Source organism: Bos indicus, chromosome 9 (assembly GCF_029378745.1).
Source record: "Bos indicus isolate NIAB-ARS_2022 breed Sahiwal x Tharparkar chromosome 9, NIAB-ARS_B.indTharparkar_mat_pri_1.0, whole genome shotgun sequence".
Taxonomy (NCBI): domain Eukaryota; kingdom Metazoa; phylum Chordata; class Mammalia; order Artiodactyla; family Bovidae; genus Bos; species Bos indicus.
Genome location: NC_091768.1, coordinates 18,076,517 through 18,103,509, shown reverse-complemented (window position 1 = coordinate 18,103,509; position 26,993 = coordinate 18,076,517).

Sequence of the window (26,993 nt, the reverse complement as noted above, 5' to 3'; positions counted from 1 at the left end):
CCAACTGCTACTTAAATAATGAAAGAATTCAACAAAAGTAGAGAAAGAATAAGTTTCTGACATACATTTTGGGTAAACATTAGAATTTTAGTTCCATGGAGGCAAATGTGATACTCCTGAGAATCTTTAAGAGAATAATATAAATCAATTATTTTGAAGTAGACTTTTGCTTTGAAATATGTCAAGAAGTGAAGCAATTTATTTTAGCTCTAAGATTCTACAGAAGGTGTCCTAAAACACAGGATTGTATTTAGTCCTCAGTGGGACAGCTGAGGGGCTTCCCTGGTGGCTCACTGGTAAAGAATCTGCCTACAGTGCAGAAGACCCAGGTTTGATCCTTGAGTTGGAAAGATCCCCTGCAGGAGGGCAAGGCAACCAACTCCAATATTCTTGCCTGGAGAATCCTATGGACAGAGGAGCCTGGTGGGCTATAGTCAATAGGGTCGCAACAAGTCAGATAGACTGAGCGACTAAGCAGCAACAGCAAGACAGTTGAGTTAAGATGGAACCCTCAATGCCTGGTGGCTGCAGTTAATAAAGCACATCAGTTACCAAGATCCTTTCTCCTGAAGAGAGTGAGAAAAACATTTCCACTTAACAATTCTATTTTCTATTTCATACTCCATCCTATTGTTGTTATCCTCAAACTCCTCAATCACATTTACAGCCAGTACATTTTGGCAAAGGGCAAAGGAAATAATTTTATATGCCTACCTTGAATTTGCCATAACGCTGCCATGCTAAAGTGTATCTGCATCCATGGATGAAGTTTACAGTAGACCTGGGCATTTCCTGGTGGTCCAGTGGGTAAGACATGGTGCTTCCACAGATAGGGGCTTGGGGTCAATCCTAGTAAGAGAACTAAGATCCTGTATGCTGTGTGGTGTGGCCAAAAAGTAAATAAATAAAATGATAAAAATAAATAAAATGATAAAAAGCTTAAAAAAATAAAGTAGAACTGTACTTTGCCTCATTTCCTTGGTTTATGAACCCTGGATTTTCTGTTGTTCAGGTTAAATGAACTTATGGTACTTATGGTTATATAAATATGTATAAAGGAATATATGTAAGCTTATTTTAGACTAGGATATATTAGGATGAGTCAAGAAATTTACACATGAACTGCTTTTGCATACACTTTTACTACATAGATTTAGAGGGGAAAATAGAATAAAGTATGCGGCTAACTCATTTTACCAACTGGTATAAAAATTTCCAAATATAAATATTTATATTGTTTTTCACTTCCTTTAGAAATTAAAATTCAGATGATCAGATTCCCTCTTCTTAATTTATCTGGACTCGGCATCCCTACAAATTTACTGCTTCTTGCTGTTGTTCAGTCACTCAGTCGTGTCCAACTCCTTGTGACCCCATGGACTGTAGCCCACCAGGCTCCTCTGTCCATGGGATTCTCCAGGCAAGAGTACTGGAGTGGGTTGCCATTTCCTTCTCCAAATTTATTACTTACTCATAGTTAATGATATAAAAGATACCCAAACTATCATATTTTTATAAATCTAACTGTATGTATCCTGTTTTATAATTATAAATGTGACTTGTTTGAAATAATGAGAAAATGACTTGCTTCTCCTTGCTCATAAAAGACTCTTGGAAAAGCTATTAATATTCTGCAAGTAACAGAAGTGGTAGAAGTTGTTACAAAATAAGTTTCTGATTTTAACAAGAAAAATGCGTAGAACTGTTTAATCTTCAAATGGCCTTCAAAGCACTTGTTGATGAATATTAGTTTTGAGGTTATTAGATGTGGTTCTTGATATATTAGAGAAGATATATTTGTGTATGTGTATATACTCACTAAAGGAACGTATATATGCTAAATTGCTTCAGTCATGTCCAACTTTTTGTGATCCTACGGACTGTAGCCCACCTGGCTCCTCTGGCCATGGGATTCTCCAGGCAAAAATATTGGAGTAGGTTACCAACCCCTTCTCCAGGGGATCTGCCTGACCCAGGGGTCAAACCCTCATCTCTTACGTATCCTGCATTGGAAGGAAGATTCCTTATGATTAAAAGCATGGATTTAAAAATTTTTTGACTTATTAATATAGTAGATATTTAAGATAATTTTTAGTGCTTTTTATGATTTAAAGTTCTGTCCATGTTGTGAATTTTAATGTTCAGCGAAGATTTTACTTTAAGCTTCTTAAAACTGTGACTTACAGCCTTTCTGGGTTATCTGGTATTCAGTGAAGAAGCTAGAACAAAAGTGGACCCAATCATCCTTAAAGTCATATGAGTTATTAGAATTGTTCAAAAAGTAAAAGTCAATTACAAGCGTGATTGATTGATAACAAGGTACCATAAAGCAAGTTAGCTGAAAAGATTAGCATTCAACTTTTCAAGAGACTTGTAAAATAAAGTCTCAGGGACACAACTTATAATCAATGTCAAAATTTATCCAGATCCATCAATTGAGTCTTCTTTTATGCTCTCAGAACACTTGAGAAATGTAAGTAATAAAAAAAATGGCAGAACACTGCCACTGCCTTGTCAACTGGCAATGACTCTGAGAAAGGCTGCCATGAACAGATGAAGGCTGGAAAGCGTTACCCACCCCCTCCTTGTGACTTGGTCCACACAATTACCCGGCCGTCCTCACCTGAACCAAGAAGGCTTCTCAGTCTTGAATTTGAGAGTTAAAGGATGACACCAAAAGAAAAAGAGTGACAAGGAATCTAAACACACAGAAACAGTGTCTGGAAAATGTCTAAAACAAGGTCATTTCAAATACTCCTATTGGAATCCATAGAGACAATATTGCTAGGCGTGTAGCTTTCATTTAGAAAAACCATTAGAAAGATGGTAACAATAACCCTGTGTACGAGACAGCAAAAGAGACACTGATGTATAGATCAGTCTTATGGACTCTGTGGGAGAGGGAGAGGGAGAGGGTGGGGAGATTTGGGAGAATGGCATTGAAACATGTATAATATCATGTATGAAACTAGTCGCCAGTCCAGGTTCAATGCACGGTACTGGACGCTTGGGGCTGGTGCACTGGGACGACCCAGAGGGATGGTATGGGGAGGGAGGAGGGAGGAGGGTTCAGGATGGGGAACACAGGTATACCTGTGGCGGATTCATTTCGATATTTGGCAAAACTAATACAATATTGTAAAGTTTAAAAATAAAATAAAAAAAAAAAAAAGAAAAACCATGTTGCTCCCCAATAAAAGGGGAGTTTATTAGAGACGTTTATCAAATATTCATTTGCTCAATGCAATGGAGCTTAAATGGACTTGGAAAACTAGTTGAAATTTTAAGATTTTTAAAGAGAAAACTTTAAGTCCGTAAGGTGTAACAGTGTGACAAAAGGATTGTTTGGATGAATGACAAAAATAAATGAGATTAAAGAATGTCTGTGAAGATAGTTATGAAATGTGAACACAAGTTTTCAGGAGACAAACCTGGGAGAATTTCTAACTGGGTTCATCTACCGCTTGAAGGTAGATGCTGCTGTATTCTTTCTTCTACAGCTTTTTCTGTCTCTTTCCCTCTCTCTGCTCCTATCTCTTTCCTTCCACAAAGTTCTCAACTTCTGGTAAAGTAGCTGTTTTTTTTTTTTTTTATAATTTTATTCAATCTGTGAGTCAGTCACTGAATTGACAAGCATTGATGTTTACCAGGCTTATGGAACTGTCTTTTCCTGACTGGAAATGGAAACTCGTGCTATTCTTTGCCATCAAAAACAGTATGCTTTTAAATTTGTGCTGCAATATCTAAAGTGAACTATTTAATTTACTTAACTAAGCAAACAGTTTGACATGTAGGATGACCGATTTACCTTTTTGTTTGTTTTAGTATGTATGTGAAGAAAATGAATTTACATTCTAATACGACACAAGCTCCAAGTTTTTTATAGTGAGATTTAAATATCTAATACAGAGAATTGTTTTTACTATAGTATTGTATATTCATTAGATTAAGGACTAGGAAATGGCAACCCACTCTAGTATTCTTGTCCGGAGAATCCCATAGACAGAAGAGCATGATGGACTATATTCCATGGGGTTGCAAATAGCTGGACATGAATGAGTGACTGAACAACAGAAACACCAAAGTAGATATTGTTTTTGTCTCCTTTTATTGTGATCTCAGAGTAAACTTGTCTGAGGCAGGTATTCTGTGAGATTGTTTATCTCTAACATGAGAAAAACATAGACTAGTGACCACCATCAGACAAGTTCTTAGATGTCAGGAGTTGCTGACTTTTTTTCTCAGTGGTGTAAGGCATTGTCATCATGTCTGTTTCCACAAGCTTTAATGTTTGTGAGCTTTGGCTAAATCTGCCCATAGACTAAGATTCCTGGAAATAAGACCTAAAAATAACCCAGTTCAGTTCAGTTCAGTTCAGTCGCTCAGTCTAAAAGCTTATTTATTAGTCAATTGTATTACTAAAGAGTTTCTATTTCCATTGAGAAAAATGCCTACCCGTAGTACTAGGAGCTTCCCAGGTGGCGCTAGTGGTAAAGAACCTGCCTGCCAATGAAGAAGAGGTAAGAAATGCCGGTTGGATCCCCAGGTGGGGAAGATCCCCTGGAGGAGGGCATGACAGCCCATTCCAGTATTCTTGCCTGGAGAATTCCAGGGACAGAGGAGCCTGGCAGGCTACAGTCCATAGGGTCGCAAAGAATTGGACACGAATGAAGCAACTTAGCATGCACACACATAGTTATTATTAGGGATGTTTTCTCTTTCTTGTTCAAGTATTAAAAATATCCTTTGTTAGCATATCTATTGTGACCTGACCTTGTTTTTCTCCAGTTGAGAAACACAAACCTTAACTGGCTTAGGAGGAATTAGGTGATGAGGGTCAGGAATGTACTTGTTGTTTCACCAGGCTGTTCCAAGGAGAAGCAAAATGTCAGTGAAATAAACTTAAAGGAGAGAAAAAGGGTCATCACTGCAAAAAGTGCAGAATTAATCAGGTCAGAGGTCAGGTCAGGCCTGCAAGGAACGAAATCAAGTACCTGTGAGGTGGTAGGGCCCAGAGATGGGTCAAAACGAGGAACAAAAATGAGGTACATGGAAGGTGTGGGGGTAGGAATAGATTGGGAGTATGGGCTTGACATGTACACACTGCTGTATCTGAAATAGATAACCAAGGAGGACCTACTGTATGTCACAGGCAACTGCTCAATATTCTGTAATAAACTTAATAGGAAAAGGATTTGATAAAGAACAGGTATGTATATGTTTAACTGAATCACTTTGCTGTACAACTGGAGCTAACACAACATTGTTAATTAACTATACTCTAATATAAAATATATATTTAAAAAAAGGAATGGGGTACATGTGAGCAGAGTCAAAGAAGGGACCCTCACCCTTGTGAAGCAGTGAAATACATTGCCTCTGTTCATTTGGCAGAGGGTGCTGATCTGCTAAAGAGGCTACGTCATCACGAAGTCACCTGACCCAAAATATACAAGGAGAGAGAATATAAAAGCACACACATAAGTTACATATCCAGGTGTAACTTTAACAGAAAACACATCAGTTTGGTTCAGTCTCTCAGTCGTGTCTGATTCTCTGTGACCGCATGGACTGCAGCACGCCAGGCCTCCCTGTCCATCACCAACTCCCGGAGCCTACTCAACTCATGTCCATTGAGTCGGTGATGCCATCCAACCATCTCATCCTCTGTTGTTCCTTTCTCCTCCTACCTTCAATCTTTCCCAGCATCAGGGTCTTTTCAAATGAGTCAGTTCTTTACATCAGGTGGCCAAAGTATTGCAGTTTCAGCTTCAGCATTGGTTCTTCCAATGAATATGAATACTCAGGACTGATTTCCATTAGGATTGACTGATTGGATCTCCTTGCAGTCCAGGGGACTCTCAAGAGTCTTCTCCAACACCACAGTTCAAAAGCATCAGTTCTTTGGCACTCAGCTTTCTTTATTGTCCAACTCTCAAATCCATACATAACTACTGTAAAAACCATAGCTTTGACTAGATGGACCATTGTTGGCAAAGTAATGTCTCTGGTTTTTAATATGCTGTCTAGGTTGGTCATAGCTTTTCTTCCAAGGAGCAAGCATCTTTTAATTTCATGGCTGCAGTCACCATCTGCAGAGGTTTTGGAGCCCAAGAAAATAAAGTCTGTCACTGTTTCTATTGTTTCCCCATCTATTTGCCATGAAGTGATGGGGCCAGATGCCATGATTTTAGTTTTCTGAATGTTGAGTTTTAAGCCAACTTTTTCCCTCTCCACTTTCACTTTCATCAAGAGGCTCTTTAGTTCTTCTTTGCTTTCTGCCATAAGAGTGGTGCCATCTGCGTATCTGAGATTATTGATATTTCTCCTGGCAATCTTGATTCCAGCTTGTGCTTCATTCAGCCCAGCATCTCACATGATGTACTCTCCATATACATTAAATAAGCAGGGTGACTATATACAGCCATCATGTATTCCTTTCTCAATGGAACCAGTCTGTTGTTCTGTGTTCAGTTCTTTTTTTTTTTTAATTTTATTTTATTTAACTTTACAATCAAAATGAATCTGCCACAGATATACATGTGTTCCCTGTGTTCAGTTCTAATTGTTGCTTCTTGACCTGCATACAGATTACTCAGAAGCCAGGTCAGGTGGTCTGGTATTCCCATCTCTTTAAGAATTTTCCACAGTTTGTTGTGATCCACACAGTGAAAGGCTTTGGAGTAGTCAATGAAGCAAAAGTAGATGTTTTTCTGGAACTCTCTTGCTTTTTCGATGATCCAACAGATGTTGGCAATTTGATCTCTGGTTCCCCTGCTTTTTCTAAATCCAGCTTGAACATCTGGAAATTCTTGCTACATGTTCTGTTGAAGCATGGCTTGGAGAATTTTGAGCATTACTTTGTAGTGTGTGAGATGTGTGCAATTGTGTGGTACTTTGAACATTCTTTGGTATTGCCTTTCTTTGGAATTGGAATGAAAACTGACCTTTTCCAGTCCTGTAGCCACTGCTGAATTTTCCAAATTTGCTGGCATATTGCTTGCAGCACTTTCACAGCAGTATCTTTCAGGAGTTGAAAGAGCTCAACTGGACTTCCATCACCTCCACTAGCTTTGTTTGTAGTGATGCTTCTTAAGGCCCACTTGATTTCTGATTCCAGGATGTCTGGCTCTAGGTGAGTGATCACACCATCATGGTTATTTGGGTCATGAAGATGTTTTTTGTATAGTTCTTCTGTGTATTCTTGCCACCTCTTCTTAATATATTCTGTTTCTGTTGGGTCCATACCATTTTTGTCCTTTATTGTGCCCATCTTCCCATGAAATGTTCCCTTGGAATCTCTAATTTTCTTGAAGAGATCTCTAGTCTTTCCCATTCTATTGTTTTCCTCTATTTCTTTGCATTGATCACTGAGGGAGGCTTTCTTATCTCTCCTTGTTATTCTTTAGAACTTTTCATTTAGTTGGGTGTATCTTTCCTTTTTTCCTTTGCCCTTAGCTTCTCTTCTTTTCTCAGCTATTTGTAAGGCCTTCTCAGACAATCATTTTGCCTTTTTGCATTTCTTTTTCTTGGAGATGGTCTTGATCACTGCCTTCGGCACAATGTTATGAACCTCCGCCCATAGCTCTTCAGGTACTCTGTGTATCGGATCTAATCCCTGGAATCTATTTGTCACGTCCACTGTATAATCATAAGAGGTTTGATTTAGAAATTGATTTAGAAATTTAATTTAGAACAAAAACACATGGACCCCAATAAAGATGTTCATATGAAACAAATATGATTGACATGTTATTTTCAGGAGACCATTTTTCAAAACCACAAACCACACAATGGCAACAAAAGACACCTCAGAAACAAAGCAGAAGATACGTGTTGAGAGCTGAAACCATGTATAGAGTGCTTTGAAGGTGGTGTCTGACATGCCTGAAATCATCCTTAGTTCCAGGCAATAAAACTGACTATCCAGGCTTGATCTCTTCTACTTGGATTATTCTCAAGGGGCCTCTTTCCCTCCCTCTAGCTCCTCTTCCACTTAGCATTCAGGAGGACATTTTGCCAAATAAAAATTGGTTCATATATTGCCCCAACTTAAAACCTTCAGTAACTCCATGGACTCCTATTTTTCATGGGAGAGCACCTCTCTGTATTCCCTGGTTATTTTTAAGAGATGTTGAAAGGCATTTCATCTTTTTAATGTTTCTTTGGGATAATAATTTAGTATCTTGGTTCAGCAATCATCAGAGGCTCCTGTAGCACAGACTTTTTAGAGCTGTGATTCAAATGTGGGACTCAGAGCTTCCTCTTCTCATGCTATGCATATTAAGGCCATATTAAGAGCACATGGACCTGTTATACCAAACGATGCTGTCAGAAACGTCTCCAGGTCCAGACTCATTGATCTTGTATCTGAGGACATTCACGATCCAGTTCCTGCCAAGACCACCCATCTCCATACCCCCAAAACTATCTGTTCCACACACGTTGTCCTGTGACTTCTTCAAGCTACTTCATTCACTCCACCATTCCCTGTATGCCTCCTGCATAAATCTCTGTTTCAATGCCAATCAGGTTACCAATGTAGAGCAGGTCTGAATAGAACAGAGGATGCAATTTATGTGTTGCTACCTCATCCAATCCCTACTGATTAATTTTAATTCTTCTGGCCTATGTTCATAATTATTTTTCTATTAACTACATTGTTAACCTAACTGGCATTGCTAATCTTGACTAAGTGTTTCTACATTCTCTGCGCCAAGATGCCCTTGAGGGCAGACTGCTGTCATGTGGTGCTGAATTTCTAGCAGCGCCTGACACAGGAAGAGTGAAAGTGTTAGTCGCTCAGTTGTGTCCGACTCTTGTGTGACACTATGGACTGTAGCCTGCCAGGCTCCTCTGTCCATGGGATTCTCCAGGCAAGAATACTGGAGTGGGTTGCCATTTCCTCTTCCAGGGGATCTTCCCAACCCAGGGATCGAAGCCAGGTCTCCTGCATTGCAGGAGATTTCTTTACCGTCTGAGCCACAAGGGAAGCCCGTATACTAGGTACCTGTTCAGTATTTGCTGACTGAATTCGACTGTTTCTTAAAAAGATTTTTTGATGTGGACCATTTTAAAGTGTTTATTGAATTCATTACAATATTGCTTCTAAGTTTTTTGGTTTTTTGCCCCCAAGTTCTGTGGGATCTTAGATCCCTGACCAGAGATTGAATTGATATCCCCTGCATTAAAAGGTGAAATCTTAACCACTGGACCCCAGGGAAGTCCTGGAATCTCAATTTAAATAAAAGATTTCTCCTTCCAAATATCTACCTTTTTTATTGACCTTGTCTGCTTGGACAGTTGTTTTTGGAAAGGAGAAAGGAAGTAAATTTTAAGAAAGTATTCTTTTCTCCTTTCTCCTATTATAAACCACTGGGTCATAAGTATCGCAAAACTTTGTGGCAGTTTCTCTCTGAAGCCTTACAGTTAGTCATTTTGGTTAAAAATGTCCTTACCGATACATGTCTGGCACGATAAGAGCTTTGCGAGAGAACAAATAAAATGCTGCCAAGAAATATAGCCACAGGAACCAAGCTGTTTTTTTTTTCTCTGCTATTGTTGTTTCAAGGTTAAACACTAGACTGATGAAAAATGTATAGAATTATGGAATTTGAAAAGATTTGAAGTGACTTTAAAGGTCATTTGGCTCATCACTTTCCTGAATCCCAATATTTTTGCTACCAAGTGGACGTGCATTTTCTTTGTAGACACAACAGTTCCACTGGTAGGGAATTAAGCCCTATCTCTCTTGTGGTACGTCTGCCTGGTGTGACAAGTGTTTCTATTGACACATATTCATATATATTCACATATATATATATATATATATATATATAATATACACCTGTAAGTCTAATCATGCTCTAAGAGATCAAAAGGAAAAAATTCACACCCTTTGCCACATGGCAACTGTTTAAATAGTTCTCTTCCCTGGACACAATCAGCCCAAATTCTTCAACTCTTCCATATCTGCCTCCAGTTTACCATTCGATTGCCTCCTGTGCTTTCTTATCTCAACAATTATTTTGTTACTTTTAAAGAATGGCATGCAAAAAATGAACCCTAAATCCCATGTGTGTCATAATCAGCACTTAAAAGTTAGAAACCTTAGTTAAGGTACTATAATTTAATTACTATTGTTTTTATGCAATGATATTAAACTATTGAGAATTTTAAGGTTGCATTGTCTTCTGTACCTCTTTGGCCTTCATATAATACTATGCAATTTATCAGCCCATATGCTCCATTATGTAGTCATGAATTTTGACCTTTGGAACCATACGTGGAAACTTAAATTTATTCTTTGTTTTTAAAAACATTTCCCCAGTCTATTGTAATATTCTATCATGGTTTTGTTTTCTATGAAACATTTACTGAGCATCTAAAAGATACAAGACTCCATACTAGACAGTGAGGATGCAAAAATCTGACAAGACATATTCACTGCCTTCTAGAAATTAGAATCCTTTGAGAGAAGACAGGCAGTAAAATCGGTAATTACAGGAAAACTTGGACACAACTTTAACCAAGTTAAACAGTCAAGAAGGATCCTGAGGGCATGATAGTAATAAATTTACTCCAGAATCACCTCTACCAGGATTCTCTACATGTATTTGCAAATGGACTTTGAAGGAGACTTTGCGTATCATGCCCTGAGGCCATTGGTTAATTTGGGCTAAATCACAAGGGAAGATTAACAATGTACACCAAGTCTGGATAACAAAAAGGATGAAATTTTATGTGTTTCTACCTCATCTAATTCCTACTGTTTATTTTTAATTCTTCTGGTCTATGTTTATATTATTTTCCTATTAACTACATTGTTAACCTAACTGGCATTGCTAACCTTGACTAAGTGTTTCTACATTCTCTGCCGTGTTTTTTCCTTACCTCTAAGCTTGTTTACATGGTTCTTTATTCTAAGAACATTCTTCTCAGTTTGCACTAAATACTTTACATCCTTGAAGTTTCTGTTATGATGGCACACTTCCTCCTGAAAATCATCCATAAAATGACCTCTCAAGTTATCCTTCCTGGGTTCCTGTCCCGTGTCTACCATTTAGTACCCACTGGCAAATTAACCTCTCTGCCCTTACTTAGATTTTTCATCTGTAACATGTAAGAAGATATCTCTTGTTTTATGGATTAACTGACACAATGCATATAAAGACCTAGTACAGAACTTAGAAATAAGTAGAAGTTAATCATTTTATCATTTTCATAATTGTAATTACCTCTTACTTTTTCTATGTCTTATACTCGGTCTTAGCAGAGAATCTTTATGGTTTGTTATTTAATGCCTTCCACATAATAACAGTAACTGAAAAATATTCATAGTATATAAATGGAAAAATAGATATGGATATAACAAATATATCCACAAATATATAACAAATATCCTATGTTATATAGGATAAAAGGTCTAGAAAATGTCTCTTCATTTTGCTGATTTTATTAGTTATGTTTTACCACAAAAGCTGCAAGGTCATAGCATTAATGCAAATTGGAATTAAATTTTGTAACTCAAGCCAGGTTTGGGATTTAAAAATTATGTTCAGATGTTTCTGCTTCTGACCAGAAAAGCAAATATTTGATATCACTGTTAAATTCTACACTTTAACTTTATGTCTCAGCAAATTAAAAATCTTCTGAAAGTTGTTCCTCTTTTTGAGTGTATTATGAAATATTTAAGTCTTAAATAGTTTAATTCTTCCTTTGAAAGCAATTTCTTAACCATAGACTTTGGATAAAATGTACCAGAATAATATTTCTTCATCCATAGTAATGGACCCCCTAAAATCTCCCGAAACTTTGTCATTCTGTTGGATTGTATATTTGCACAGAAAACAGCTATTGCTTTCACCACATTTTCTGAACTGAGAGTCAGTATATTAAAGCCACTAATGACTTAGAGCTTCTGGAAAGACTACCTCTTTTGCTAGTAAATTCCTTAGTAGAAATGGGGTTTTGTTGTTTAACTTTGTTTAAGTTCTTGATTATTGAAATAGTTGCATTTATAGTTTTGGTAAACTCAAAAAGCCTCCAAATCTTAAAGTTAAAAGATAAACAACTATCTGATGAATTTTACTACTAAGAAATGTAATAACAGGAGAATTCATAGCTTGAAATCATATAACAAGAGAAAAAAGTGAAAATAATAACCATCAGTATGATAAATGAGAAATAAATCCAGATTTGAAAAATAAGTACAACTGGAAATGAAAAAAAATTCTTAAAATTGGAAATTCAATGATGCGTTGAAGAAGTTAGTCTCAGAAGAAAAAGTATAAACAAACTAGAATATAGACTTGATAAGATTACTCAAAATGAAGCATGGAGTGGAAGAACGAAACAAAATACAGAAATACAAGATACACATACCAAAAACATTCAACTTAAGAAGAAATGGAATTATAGTTGAATAGGGAAATCAAATGAAATGGATAAGAATTTTCCAGAGTTTTAATGAAAGACGTTTATATTCAAAATGTAGAAACATGATCTGAAGCATGATGAATAAGGAATCCACAGCTAGACATATAGACAAGTTATGGTGAAAATGCAAAACACAGAAGCAAAAAGAAAATCTTAGAGAAAGCAAATAAATATAGTAGGCAGTTCCTGCTTCTGTCTCAGGTGTGTGTGTGTGTGTGCGTGTACATCTGTGTGTGTGTGCAGGCATATGTGTGTGTCTGTTGTTCCAGTCCCTCCACTGGCCATAACCCTCCAGAGAGCTTCAAAATTAACACAGCTTGTCAATGCAATACTTGAGAAGCAAAATGTGCAAAGTACCCACCTTTTGCCACACTATGTTGCAAATGGACCCTTTTATTTAAAATCTCAGATAGCATACATTTGTTTTTAAATATCTTAGAGAACATGTTTAATTTTTGACAACTTGTCTATCTCGGAGCTCCTGTGGAATACAGATATAGAAGATTTAGGTACATTTCTGTTAAAAAGGAGTCTTAATTTTCTATTTCCCTACATCTGACCTGACAAAATGTAGCTTTTTTTGTCTACTTTTGCTTTGCGCTTCAAATGATTCAACCCATGCTTAGTTAAGAATGACTCATCACAAAATGCTAGTGTTGACTGATTGGTTCCCAGGGCATCTGGATTTTATTTGTGATTGGACATATTTTTGTCAGAGGCAAGTAAAAAGTTGCCATAAAATACAGTTAACTCTTTCAGATCTTAAAACTTTTAAGTGCTCAGTCACTCAGTAGTGCCCAACTCTGCAACCCCATGGACTGTAGCCCACCAGGTACTTCTGTCTGTGGGATTTTACAGGCAAGAATACTGGAGTGGGTGGCCATTTCCTTCTCTAGGGGATCCTCCCAACTCAGGGATTGAACCCACATCTCTTGAGTAGCAGGTGGATTTTTTACCTCTAGCACCACCTGGGAAGCAAAACTTAGTGAAACTAAATAAAATTAGTGAATTTTGCTTATAAACTAGTTTATTGTAAATTAACTAGCACTATTTTAAACTCATAAACCCTATCAAGTTATATTATCCTTAGACAGGGGTCTTTTTTTAGTATGTTAAGCAGTAATTCTTCAATAGCAAAGGACTGCTGTAGTTCATCTCTCTTCTCACAATATATACTTGTTATGTACTTTATAAATTTTGCACAGTGTTCTTGAAAATAAAATTAAGGCTCTATTAGTGCTTTAAAAACCTAACACGTAAACATTGAAATATAAAGTAATTGCAAAATAACAAGGTGAGGAGAGCCATAGGATCTCTTCCCAGTGAAATAACCATATCTGGTTAAAAAAAAAAACAACAACAAAAAAAACTATCAATCAATCTGTCTATCTAGATATCTTGAAATTGTCCTTGGTGGTAGTGGTGGAGGTTGTTTAGTCACAAAGTCATGTCCAACTCTCTTGCAACCCCATGCACTATAGCCCGCCAGGCTCTTCTATCTATGGGATTCTCCAGGCAAGAATATTGGAATGGGTTGCCATTCCAGTAAGATCCTTCCAGGGGATCTTCCCGACCCAGGAATTGAACCCAGGTCTCTTGCACAGCAGGCAGATTCTTTACCAACTGAGCTATGAGGGAAGCCCCAGTGCAGCAAATGAAGATACAATTAATTCTTCAAAGAAATTTACTAAATCTCAGTGAGGACAGTGAGAGTTTATGGCGTTTGAGCCACAGCCCAGCTCAGTGTGATGGAAGCTTCACTCAGACGGGGAAGGTCCAAGAACATGGGGCTCCCTCTTGCTTAGCTCTCAGTCAAGGCATACAATATCCACCTAGGAGGGGAAGGTCACCAAGATTTCTCATCCCCCACGAGCTCTGTATCACAGAAGACCCATTCCAGGCAAGAGCAGCTGAGAGGTCAAACCTGGGGCTCTCTTCCTCTGTCCAACCCCTACTTACAGAGTGGAAAACAAATAACACCAGGGCCCAGGCCTTCACTTCAACTGTCTTCTAGGGCAGAGATTCCAGCCTGTGAGACATATCAGGGAAAATCAGCAACACTGCTCCCATCCCAGCACCCTCAGGCAAAGATGTTTTTCTGAGAGAGGTGGACCATTGTCCTGGTCCCTGGCTCCTAAGCGGGACAGAGGTCTCACCCACAGAAAGTAATAGGCCATCAAACAGAGAGCTGTTGTCAATTAAAAAAAAAAGCACAATGTGAGAGTTGTGAGCCGTTTTATGTGGGGCAAAATTAGGACTGTAGCCCAGGACATAGCATTTCAGACAGTTCTGAGAAAGTTTTCCAAAGAGGTAGCAGGAAGGTCACTATACATGTGATTTCGGTGAAGGGGGAATACATGCAGTCAAGCACATATTTTTTGCAGAGGGTTTCTGCTAGTTATGAGGAGCAGTTATCATCAGGAAGGATTTTAGGGCTTTTCTAGATATGGGGAGATACAAGAATTGGGCTCATAAAATCGGCTCCTGAAAATATCTATCTGAAGATCGGTTCTGCCAGTTTTTCACAGAGCACAGATTTCCTGATTTCAGCTCTCCACCCTGAACTCTTTCAGCGGGTGTTGAAAATCAGCAGCTGCTGGAAATCGGCAGCTGCAACAGCACATTATTTATTCTTGTAGAGCTAAGTGCCAAGTGCCAGTTTGTAATTGACACTCTGAAATTCTCCTTGACTTTATAGGTCAGCCTAAGGGGGCTATTGAAAACAAAGGACTTCTGGTGATTAATAATTAAGAGAAGACGAGACTAACAAACTAAACTGAAGACTAGCTGTAAATTTACCAGAGAAAAATCAGAGAAAGTAGAGTGCCTGGGGTTGAAACAAGCCTCAAAGACTGACCTCAAGTAAAGGAACACAAATTTAATTGAGTAAGACTGTAGAATGGTTTACACCCAGAGCGTTGTTGAAAACAACAGAGAAATCAACTAACAAACAGGAGCATCTAACAGCTGGGTGTGATACCTGCAGAGACAGTTTGACAGCCATCAGGGCAAGAGACAAAGAGAGCTCTGCTAGAGCCTCTGCCTTGCCAGGGTGACCGAGAACTTGAGGAACAGCATCAGAGGCTGCAACTCCAAAGGAAACGGACTTCTATAAATACTGCAGCCAAGTCACTAAACATAAACAAGCAAGCCTGTCCGAAAGAGGAAGTGTGGAAGGAAAATCATTATCCAGAGTCGCTATAATATTTTATTTTCTAAAATATCCAGTTTTCAACAAACAAAAAGGGAAACATTTAAACAAACAGGAAACCCATACACAGGGGGAAACTACAAGCCTTTCAAAAGACCCAAATGTTAGATACACCTGTCATATCAAAATAACTATTATAAACATGTTTTAAAAACTAAAGAAGACTATGCTAAAAGAAGGAAAAGGAAGGGATGATGACCATAGCTCAAAATAGAGCATATTGATAAAAGGAAAGAGATTACAAAAACAGAATCAAATGTAGAAATTCTGGAGATGAAAAGTAGAGTAAGTGACATGATAAAAGCTCTCTCTTTCCTCTATTTTGCATAAAGGGAATTAAAGTATCATCTTATTTACCTTTGAACATTCCTGTCCAGTAGCAATAATTAGCAATAATTGTTCCATAATTTCCAAATTTACTTTTTCATTTATTCAATTATCTACTCAACCCAAAGTGTACAGTCTGCAGAGTGAACTCAAGCAATGTGTATGTGTTTTAATGGCTTATTTTGCATATGTATGGTAATTGAAATATCACCACTTTTCTATAACTAGAAAGAGCAAAAGTCAAATAAACCAGGAGAGTAAGCAGGGGATATTGAACATGGTTAACATTAGAATAGAGCATGTATTCATTCTACAAAACATGGTTTTCAGTACATTAAATGCAATGCTCTATTTCCTGCATTTCTAGCTGAAGTTTTTCACTCCCCATCTCATACTGAAAACCTGAAATTAAGATAGAATGTTTTACAAAGTCATCTGATCAGTGTTAATGTTAAAATCAGAACCTTTTGCTGTACACATTACTTTTTCAGTGTTTTGTTTTAGTAAGAAAGAATGTGCATTTAGATTGTAGAAACCAAATTTATCAATTTATCATTACCTTTCATATTCAGCTATCGAGGTTAAATAGTATTTTGAAGTAAACATTAATCTTGTTAGTGTTTCCAAATACCCACAATCTTTAAATTAAATATAAACATGCAGTTTGATACAATAATATGTCTTATTTTTATTATATCATTTATGTAGTCTTTGTCAGAGAAGCCTAAAATTAAAAGCAAATAAAATCATTAAAATTTAAAATATATATTTGACATTCCAGAATTTAATGGGTATTAAATTCTACTCCTGTGAAGAACAGATCTGGCATCAAAAAATATGCAGTAGTCAGCATGCTTTTTAAAACGAAAGAAAACAGAATAAAGAGATTCTTACCTCTTGGTCTCTGCAAGATTCTATGTATAAAGTAGAGACAATGGAACTTTATCTTAATTACATTTAGCATCCTTTGTTCCTTCACTTTGCAAACAGCTTTTCCATGTGATTATTCTAGTCCCTTAGGGATGATTGGCATCTCTATTCAAATCTAGTAAATAATAATGATATATACTTAGACATGTGTCAGACGACCTGTAAATTTATTCAAGGCTTTGACCCATTTTATATTGGTTCTTTTATTCATATGTAAAAATATTTTATTTTTTTATTTAAAAATTTTATTGACATATAGTTTATTCACAACATTGTGCCAATCTGCTGTATAGCAAAATGACTCGGTCATAGACATATCAACATTCTTTTTCTATATTCTAAAAGAGCTTCAAAATGGAATGAATTTTTATTTTGGTAGTTAAACACATGCCCCCAGATTCAAACCTGGCCTCAAATTGTGACTCCATCTCCCATTCTTCCTGCCTCAGTTTTCTCATCTGTAAAACAGAGATATTAAAAGCCCTTGTCTCACGGCATTATTATGAAAATTGATGTGGTAATACTCTGTGTTCCAGATAATTACTGATGTATTGCTACCTTATCCTTAAAACACAGGTTCATATATGATTTTCAACTATAAATTAATTTAAATTAATACCAGGATAATTTAAAAGATACTTCTGACAGAACATTGTGTCATAAAAAATGACTACACACACGCACAGGATTTCTATTGAAAATGAGTCTTGTGACTGGAAGACATCTTTTTTGTTGATATAAATGTTCTCTAAGGATTTTATATCACATCATGGAGGCAAGCCATGCTTCTTAAATCAAAATCTCTCATTTTTTTTTAAGACTCTTTAAAACAAATTTATAAACTTTGGAGTTCATTCTGATTATGTCAAGTTCAAATCATGCAAAGTTTGGAGTTGTAGTATTAAGAGAATAATTTTTTTAAAAACTATTTTTGATTGATCTATACAGTGGACCCTTGAACAACAGGGCTTTGAACTTCATGGGTGCACTTAGATGCAGATTTTTTCAATAGTAGGTATCACAGTACCACACCATCTGTGGTTGGTTGTAACCTCAGAACCAGAGGTACAGAGGAATCTTGGATACAGAAGTCTGACTTTCAAGTCATATGTGGACTTCTGACTGGGCAGGCGGTCAATACTCCTAACCCCACCTAGTTCAAGGTTAAGGGTACTACCTCAACTAGTACACCTGTAAAGATAGTGAAACTTGCCCCTGAGCTAAGTCCCAAAGGATCACAAAAGCAATTTCTCTGTAGCTTTTCTCTGTAAACTCACTCACATAAAAAAAAAGGGAAGGGCATCATCTCAACACCATTTGAGAAGTGGGTTGGGCACAGACTGGAGTCAGTCACGAATCATACTACTCCTCAATTTGAATGTATGCCGTTTATATAATTGCATGATTTATACGCTGAGAAAGATTGAGGGCAAGAGGAGATGGGGGCAACAGAGGATGAGATGGTTGGATGGCATCACTGACTTAATGGACACGAGTTTGAACAAACTTCAGGAGATAGTGAGGGAGAAGGCAATGGCACCCCACTCCAGTACTCTTGCCTGGCAAATCCCATGGGTGGAGGAGCCTGGTAGGCTGCAGTCCATGGGGTCGCTAAGAGTCGGACACGACTGAGCGACTTCACTTTCACTTTTCACTTTCATGCTTTGGAGAAGGAAATGGCAACCCACTCCAGTGTTCTTGCCTGGAGAAACCCAGGGACAGGGGAGCCTGGTGGGCTGCCATCTGTGGGTCGCACAGAGTCGGACACAACTGAAGCGACTTAGCAGCAGCAGCAGCAGGAGATAGTGAAGGACAGAGAAGCCTCATGTGCTGCATGCAGTTAATGGGGTTGCAAATAGTCAGACATGACTTAGAGACTGAATAACAACAACAATAACTTATATTACTATTTTAGAGTTGATCATCCATGTTGACCAAGAAATGCAGAAGGCTGCAGATAAGAAAAAAGTTCATTTGTGCTCTTAGGAATTGTAACTCAGGAGACACAGAATTGGGTTAAACTGAGAACATTCAAGGAAAGAGAGAGTCAGGAGCTTATAAAGGCAAAAGTCATGAGGCTGTTAAACTTGTTAGGCAAGAATTATAATGGAAAGAAAGCATTTGTCCTTAAGGCATAGGGTGACACAAGTTATTTAGGGTAAGGATTCAATAAGCAGCTTGAGTTTCTGGAACACTGGGCAGGTGCCCTGTGTTAAGACAATAAGTGGTCAGAGTTCTGACCCCATCTGTGCTGAGACCTACAGAAGTTATACTTCCTCAGTGGCCTTCTGCCTCGATTTTAGAAAGCCTCTTGTTAATACTGACTACATTTTGATCTTCCTTTCACATCACTGTCCCGTCAAACGACTTCCTCTGTTAAATGCATTCTGTTAGTAATGATTACAATGGTCACTCCCATAGTTATTTATGCAACATGTTGTTTCTAGCTTTTATGGCTTATGTAAATATCAGTCATCTTTCCTACATAGTCATTCATTCTTATACTATACTGTTACAGTTTTATAATACGCTATTGTGAATACAATACTGTTGAAAACTTTATCTTGGGGCTTTAAAAAGAAGCAACTCCTGCAGCTCAATTCCAGAAAAATAAATGACCCAATCAAAAAATGGGCCAAAGAACTAAATAGACATTTCTCCAAAGAAGACATACAGATGGCTAACAAACACATGAAAAGATGCTCAACATCACTCATTATCAGAGAAATGCAAATCAAAACAACAATGAGGTACCATTTCACACCAATCAGAATGGCTGTGATCCAAAAGTCTACAAGCAATAAATGTTGGAGAGGGTGTGGAGAAAAGGGAACCCTCTCACACTGTTGGTGGGAATGCAAACTAGTACAGCCACTATGGAGAACAGTGTGGAGATTCCTTAAAAAACTGGAAATAGAACTGCCATACGACACAGCAATCCCACTGCTGGGCATACACACCGAGGAAACCAGAATTGAAAGAGACATGTGTACCCCAGTGTTCATCGCAGCACTGTTTATAATAGCCAGGACGTGGAAGCAACCTAGATGTCCATCAGCAGATGAATGGATAAGAAAGCTGTGGTACATATACACAATGGAGTATTACTCAGTCATTAAAAAGAATACATTTGAATTAATTCTAATGAGGTGGATGAAACTGGAGCCTATTATACAGAGTAAAGTAAGCCAGAAAGAAAAACACCAATACAGTATACTAACACATATATATGGAATTTAGAAAGATGGTAACGACAACCCTGTATGCGAGACAGCAAAAGAGACACAGATGTATAGAACAGTTTTTTGGACTCTATGGGAGAGGGCGAGGGTGGGATGATTTGGGAGAATGGCATTAAAACATGTATAATATCACATTAGAAACCAATCGCCAGTCCAGGTTGGATGTAGGATACAGGAAGCTTGGGGCTGGTGCACTGGGATGATCCAGAGGGATGGTATGGGGAGGGAGGTGGAGGGGGGTTCAGGATGGGGAACACATGTACACCCGTGGCTGATGCATGTTGATGTATGGCAAAACCAATACAATATAGTAAAGTAAAAAAAAATAAATAAATATATATATATATTTATATAAAGAAACACATGTATAATATTCACTTTCAACAGAAATGCTTGACCCTTTATTGATGTATTCTTATGTATCCTACGAGGTTGCAACACAGAAAATCAACAGAACTGCCATATATCAAGACATTACTGAACTCAGGGGAAGCTTGGACACAGGTGTGTTTTTAAGAGCCCTGGTAATCCTCTTTGGATTAAAGGGAGAAAATCTTTAGGTTAGACAATATCAGAGATTCTTCTCTGTTGAACATGTTATTGAACTAGGTTGAAATAATTCTTTCACAAAACCAAGGGGTATGAATGCTCACCAGGGTGCAAATTTGATAAAGTAGTCAGCTTAAAATCTTTCACTAGACAAGTAATACAAGACAAATATTTTTGCAGCTCAATCTTTGCACTGATACTTCAAGTAATCTCATCGCTATGGAAAACCATAGATTACTCATCCTTCATTCCATGTGACATGACATTCCAAGTGACAAAAAAATGTGAGGTTAGAAATAGACAGGTTAATAGTTTTCTATAAAGACTGTTGATGATGTCGATGGATTATTAAGCATTTTAGATGTTATTATTCCCAGTTTTGCTTAGAAATTCATCAACTGCATTCTGACTATTCTCTACAGATTAAGTTCAGTATTTGTTCAAGTATTTTAACACAGAATAATTCATAGCAATATTAAAATAGATGACTCTGCTGAAGTTTGAAAGTGATGAGTCCAGCCCTGGGAGAAGGGTGCTGAGAAGCAGGGGAAATTCTGAGGGTCTGACACAACCTCTTCCCCATGAGAAGAGTCTGCTCCAAGAGTGTGATGGTCTGTGCTCAAGACTTCAGCACAGGCTCTTCTCAAGGGGAAGGGGGTGTGCCAGAACAGAGGAAGAAACAGGGTTCTTATCCAGAGATTTCCTTATATAATGAGGTAGATTTCAGTCAATATTAATTGGCAGGAAGGACATAACTAGGGAGACCCCCAGCACTGGATATAGGGATGGTTTCTCTGAGGACCTATGAGGATAAGAATACCCATGTATTGGAGCCCTAGACTGAAATATCTCAGCAAAGGGGACTGGCTCTCTCACTGAGAGAAGACAAAGTATAGGTGATGCCATGGAAAAGTCAAAGGCTCTTTGTGCAAGCCAAGATCTGTTATGTCCAGCCAGATGGGCTTCCGTTGGTTTTCAGTAGGAGAGGAAGAGAGTTCATGTGGTTGCCTGTGTGGTTTGCTGATTGAGCAGGAATGGACTTTGAGGATTAGTGGTATTAGTGGTATTAGTGGTAATTCAATTCTGGAGAAATCTTCCTCAGTTTACTTTTCCAGATGTACAGCAAAGTGATTCAATTATGCATATATATATATATATTCTTCTTTTACATTATCTTCCATTGTAGTTTATTAAGAGATATTGAGTATAGTTCCCTGTCACTTCAGTCGTGTCCTATTGGTGTCCCTACAGTAGGCCCTATTGGTTATATATTTTATATACAGTAGTGCATATATGGAGAAGGCAATGGCACCCCACTCCAGTACTCTTGCCTGGTAAATCCCATGGACGGAGGAGCCTGGTGGGCTGCGGTCCATGGGGTCACTGAGGGTCGGACACGACTGAGCGACTTCACTTTCACTTTTCACTTTCATGCATTGGAGAAGGAAATGGCAACCCACTCCAGTGTTCTTGCCTGGAGAATCCCAGGGACGGGGGAGCCTGGTGGGCTGCCGTCTGTGGGGTTGCACAGAGTCAGACATGACTGAAGCGACTTAGCAGCAGCAGCAGCAGCAGCAGCAGTGCATATATGTTAATCCCAAACTTCTAATTTATCTCTCCATGCTTTCCCCTTTGGTAACCATAAGCTTATTTTCTATATCTATGACTCTGTTTCCATTTTGTAAATAAGTTCATTTGTTTAGAGTCCACATATAAGTTATGCCATATAATATTTATGTTTCCCTGTCTGACTGGCTTCACTTAGTATGATAATCTCTAAGCCCATCCATGTTGCTGCAAATGGCATTATTTCATTAGTTTTTATGATTGAGTAATATTCCATTGTATGGCATCTGGTCCCATCACTTCATGGGAAATAGATGGGGAAACAGTGGAAACAGTGTCAGACTTTATTTTTTTGGACTCCAAAATCACTGCAGATGGTGACTGCAGCCATGAAATTAAAAGATGCTTATTCCTTGGAAGGAAAGTTATGACCAACCTAGACAGCATATTGAAAAGCAGAGACATTACTTTGCCAAAAAATGTCCGTCTAGTCAAGGCTATGGTTTTTCCTGTGGTCATGTACATATGTGATGAAAGCTGAGCACCGAAAAATTGATGCTTTTGAACTGTGGTGTTGGAGAAGACTCTTGAGAGTCCCTTGGACTGCAAGGAGATCCAACCAGGCCATTCTGAAGGAGATCAGCCCTGGGATTTCTTTGGAAGGAATGATGCTAAAGCTGAAACTCTAGTACTTTGGCCACCTCATGCGAAGAGTTGACTCATTGGAAAAGACCCTGATGCTGGCAAATATTGAAGGCAGGAGGAGGAGGGGACAACAGAGGGTGAGATGGCTGGATGGCATCACCGACTCGATGGACGTGAGTTTGAGTGAACTGCGGGCGTTGGTGATGTACAGGGAGGCCTGGTATGCTGCGATTCATGGGGTCGCAAAGAACTGGACACGACTGAGCAACTGAACTGAACTGAACTGAATATTCCATTGTACAAATGTACCACATCTTCTTTATCCATTCCACTGTCAATGGACATTTATGTTACTTCAATGTCTTGGCGATTGTGAACAGTGCTGCTATGAATATTGGAATTGATGTAAGTTTTTGTATTATGGTTTTCTCCAGGAGTGGGGTTGCAGGGTCATATGGTAGCTCTATTTTTAGTTTTTACAAGAACTTCCATACTCTTCTCCATAGTGTTCTAGTGTTCTGTGTACTTAGTCACTCAGTCATGTCCATCTCTTGCGGCTCCATAGACTGTAGCCTGCATGGGTACTCTGTCCATGGGATTCTCCAGGGAAGAATACTATAGTGGATCCCACTCCTTAGTAGATACACCAATTTACATTCCCACCAACGGTGTAGGAAGGAATCTTTTCCCATTTGTCCACCAAATAATCTGACAATTTCAATCACCACCAGAAAACAAGTTCCATTTGTGTATGAAGGAAAACACAGTTCTCAAATTATGTGTCACCCCTGGCCAAGATTGTACTTGGACAATCACATCAAAAACATAGAACCCCAGCATCTAATGGGCCAGGAGGACTTAATTCTATTGTGCTGCAGAACACAATCTATACAAAAGAGTTCAATGGTAAGAATAGAATGAGGCTCAAATACAGAAACAGTGATCTATAAATATTTTTGAATTAATATAAGTTTTGACTTTAAGAAGTTGTGGTTCTTAAATTTTAAATATCATGCATGATATACTCATTCAAGTGCAAAAATTTTATTGTCTAAAGACCTCATGTGAGCATCCTCTTCACAGTTCATGTTTGATCACTGATAGCCTGATTTAATCAATCTCCACAGAAACATCAGGATACAGTATCAATAATTATGTAAGATTTCACATAATGGTTATTTCTCAAATTTTAATATTCTTGTCCAATGTTGGTTGTATATATCTTGAAAAGTACAACATATTAACTTTATAAAAGATAGGTAGCTGCAATGGTGGAAACCGCAGTTTCCATTAGAGACTTAGGTAAAAATGGTCAGGGAAAGATGAACTCTCAGGCTTTGATAAATAAAATTACCCGGGGTCACTTTTTGCAGATCCTATTTGAGATCTTTCTTTTGATCTGCTCAGAATTCTTGTGTTTTTTAACTTCATGATTTTTATAAGACTATGAAATTTTCCTTTAAAACATGTGTCAGATGTTTCAAAACAAAACTGAACTGTCATCAAAGGAAATTGTGATACAGGAGGAAGCTGAGGAATTGGTTCACATAAGAGATACTGTCACATTTCAAAAGGTTCTGTAGAAAAATGATAATTGACATTTCAAAGCTGAGACACAATTGCATGATCATCAGCAATCCAAGTTCTATGTTTACGAGTCAGAGGAAGGAAAAAGTCCAGTGAAAATTTGAGTTCCCCTGTTCCTGTGGAAAGCCCATGTGGATCTCATGGACAGTAATTGGATTGCATGGAACAACTCCTCACTGCTATGCAACTGTCAAAATGCCTGACAGGAATGGAACAAATGCTGACTTTTCAGAGTCGTGAAAGAATCTTCATTTGAGCAAAGAAAATACAGCATGCAAGAAATTAGCTGTATTGAGTCAGTTTTCTGAAAATTGCCCCTTGTGTCCAACTGACAATGAACAGGGTGTGGGTAAGTAATCAATCACTCAATTTATGAAACAAATACAATACTGAAGCATTATATCAAGTGGTCTAGGAAATATAAACAAGCATAAACCTAACTCCCTCCAAGAGATTATAAACTTATTTTAATTCATAAATACATGGCTTCTAAGTAAGTGTAACTTATTTATTGAATGGCATGAACTTCATAGAAGCATAAACAAGAAAGAGCTTTATCTTTCTCCCACTATGACCTTCAAACATACCATCAGATCACCTTTTATCACATACAGAGAAACTGAAAATGTTATTTTAAGGTATTAAAAAGTCTAGTTTACTTAAACCCCCAAAACTCATATGTCTTTGCCCTGCCAAATAAAGATGGTGTAGCTTCTTTAATCGGAGAAGGCAAATGGCAACCCACTCCAGTATTCTTGCCTGGAGAATCCCAGGGACAGAGGAGTCCAGAGGGCTACCGTCTAAGGGGTTGCATAGAGTCGGAGATGACTGAAGCAACTTAGCAGCAGCAGCTTCCTCAATGGCTGACATTATAGACTACTTTAAGTAAACTCTTTTTACATTTATACCTGTAATTCCTAAGAACATATGTGGCTCCCCCTGTCTTTCCTGCCCAATTCTAGCAACGGGATAAGCCAGATATTTGAAGATTTGTAGGTTAGCAAACATCCAGCCAGTATAGAAGACACTTGTCTCTCCAACCTTTTGAATGCCTCTTCAACTTGGATTGATTGGTGAGAAAGCAGACTCATCTCATGTCTCATCTCATCTTTAGCCTTATCCTACAAACGCTAGTTATGGGAGTGAGAGAAACTGGTCAAGGACCACGTAGGCTACCTCTTAGTATATCCCCATGGATGTATTTAAGAATTCTGTTTAGAACTTAGGAATCTGTCATCCACTGTCCCAGCTTTTAGGGTTTAGCTACTATTTTGGGGTAACACAGATTGTGTTGTTCCATATCCTATTCTAGTAAGTGTAAGTGAATAAAGGATCTAACTTTCTTAATTTACATCATGGGGGCTGATTTGCCTCAAAGATTCATGAAGCATAAAGTTCAGGACATCTTATTTGCTTCCAAGGACCTGTGCCTGGTTTTGTATCTATAATTTTGTATTCTTCCCCTTAAAGTTGTCTCTCTTAAATATGTAAGCTTTAGGGCATACATAAATTGGATTTACTCCTGAGAGTACATGATTAGTTGAAGACCATTAAGTTTAACTTGAGAGGTGGCCAAGTCACTACTGAGACTTCCAGGGAAAGCTCTATAAAGGAGGACTTTAAAGATTTCTCATTTAAAGATTTTTTAAGGGAGACTTGATTGTGGAATTAATATAGATTCTATATAGACCTATAATTTTAAAGAACTCTAAGAAATAGCAGAGTATCTCAAGGAAAAACTTTTGCTTTACTATCACCAATATGCTATTTCCATGAGATAATGTTTTGCATCTAGAATAGGGCATAATAGTCTATTTCCGTTTGTTGTAAGTAATGCAGCAGTATATGTGCTTTCTCTCACTTCTAATCATTCAGGCATCTTATTTGATCCTTAATCCGAAATGTCATTTTAGGAATGCAGTACATAGAAGCCAAGAGATCCTCTTTTCATACTAAATTTAACCCAAATTTCACATGTATTAAATACCTCTGTAACTTTTCCACATGTATTTTTGGTCATATCTCAACTTAGGATCTCATTGATAATGTACCACCTTCTTCATTAACAGACTATTTTCCCTTCTAGTTCTGTCTGTTGTTCAATTTCTATTCTCCTGTTCTAGTCTTATCTTTCTGTATCTGTTTAGGAACATACAAAGAACTTCAAAAGCCTTTTTTGTCTTTGTTTTACTTTTGCATTTTTCTCCTTGAACATTACTATTTGTTTTACTAATGCTTTTCAGGTAACTTTTCAATGTGCTTTGAAGTGCTTCCCTTTCATGTAAAACACTTCTTCCTATCAAAAAAAAAATGCCACTTATTTGTTCAGTTCTGTGTTTGTGAACTACTGTTGCTTTGTAGTAAAAGCTGAGCTATTTGGTGTGCTTTGCATTCACAAGGAATACGAGATGCGTTAGGATCACAGAATGGCTGATCCGGCTGCACCAGTCTCTCATAGAAACCCACTGAGAACAAGAGGAGCTGCTTCTCAAATACAC